The sequence below is a fragment of the Sebastes umbrosus genome, chromosome 5 (assembly GCF_015220745.1).
Source record: "Sebastes umbrosus isolate fSebUmb1 chromosome 5, fSebUmb1.pri, whole genome shotgun sequence".
In the NCBI taxonomy this organism is placed as follows: domain Eukaryota; kingdom Metazoa; phylum Chordata; class Actinopteri; order Perciformes; family Sebastidae; genus Sebastes; species Sebastes umbrosus.
In genome coordinates this window covers 17,162,490-17,164,081 of record NC_051273.1, presented here as the reverse complement: position 1 = coordinate 17,164,081, position 1,592 = coordinate 17,162,490, and the positions used below count along the sequence as shown (strand labels likewise).

Sequence of the window (1,592 nt, the reverse complement as noted above, 5' to 3'; positions counted from 1 at the left end):
TTCTCCCCAGAAATAATTTTTGACCACTTATTATTAGAACGAACTGGCAACTAACTAACACACCCAAAGAAACCTCAGATTTGGTCACTGACTGAACCACTTAAACTGGCTCAATAATTTTACGTGCACATACATTAAGCCTCTGTCTGATTATTTTAATGCATATGCTACAGATGGTGTCGGGTTTCGCTCTGTGGCTCTAAAGCGCCACCCAGTGGTGATATGAAGTTAGTCAACAGTCTTGTATTTCTGATCATGCTGTACCACCTGAGGAGGATACAAGTTAACAGACATACAGTAGAGTGATGCAGGGATGACGTATTTTTGTAGGAAGTTAGCATTGCACTGGTTCCCTCGACAAAAAGCCAATGGGATTTTGTCATTGGGTTTTTGATTATTGCAGAAAATAAGCTCTGTGGCAAACAAACGTTTATGATACTACACGTTTTGTTCAGCAAGATAATCTCCACAAATGAACACCACTTATATGATTTTTGAAGCGTGAATGCAATCGGCAAAAGTAAAAAGCTAACGTTAGGCTATAAACTACACCACAGTCGCATGACTTCACGTCACCACCACTAACCTAAAGGCCCACTAGTGTTTGGCGTGATGACGTTTAGTAGTCTCATTTAGCCACTTGTTAGCAACCGCCTTTTTTGGGCCAGGTAAAAGATTCAAAATTCATGAATGGGGTATTTATTGATGTATTTTATGTTGTAAAACAAAATGTATTAAGTTTGTGTTAATCACAGACCTTATTTCAGGCATCTAACCTAAAAACCCATTCAAAAATCGAGACGAGGGAACCGGAAGTGCTAAAATGTTAACTAATTTCCGGGTTTTAGAACTCGTTCCTGCAGCATTCTGTTCAGCTTATGTGTGCTTGTCTTCGCAGTATCCTCCGAAATGTGTCCTGGTGAAATGGACAGGTGATATTATGGAAAGGTTTCACTGATAAATAAACAGGTCAAGGCACATGCTAGGCTTCCTTACATTTCTTTAAAAAGTAATGCCTCTTTGCCAATCCCTGATTATACTGAGGCCTACATGTTGAAGATGCATCAAATGTGTTCTCTTTTTGCAGTGTGGGAATCTGAGAGCTGTGCATGTACATTATACATTTCTCAACTGTACAACCTTTCCTTCAGCAGCTGACCTGACCGTTGACACTTACAGTACTTCATCATTGCCAACTATATGTAGCCAATATTTACTAGATTTACAATATATTGTATTACATGAGCGAGCTAAACCCCAAACCACTGGAAGCTCGTCAACTTTTATCAACCATGGATACTTATTGTATATAGTAGAATAATGTTAGGTATTTGAGAAATTGTATTGCTTTGATTATTTTTGTTTCCTTTACACCACTTCCTTCTTCTTATTTTGTTTTTGCCAGGGGAACTCTTAAGACCAAAGAACACACATTACACAAACAATAAATTCTTAAAATGTTTTATTATTTTTTTTGTTTGTGATGGTCATCATGGTTTCATCTCATGCCACACATCATTTTGAAATATTTTATTTCATTCACCAACCCCCATCTATGTCAACTTAATAAATGTTTTACAGAAATCATGACT

The 1,592-nt window shown here is 37.4% G+C and overlaps 1 long non-coding RNA gene across 1 annotated transcript; it reads left to right on the top strand.

Annotated features, from left to right (window-relative positions):
* Positions 1-458: 458 nt before the first annotated feature.
* LOC119488329 lies at positions 459-1,584 on the top strand. Its single transcript, XR_005206934.1, has 2 exons — positions 459-625; positions 801-1,584. It is a non-coding gene; the product is annotated as an uncharacterized LOC119488329 (long non-coding RNA).
* Positions 1,585-1,592: the final 8 nt, after the last annotated feature.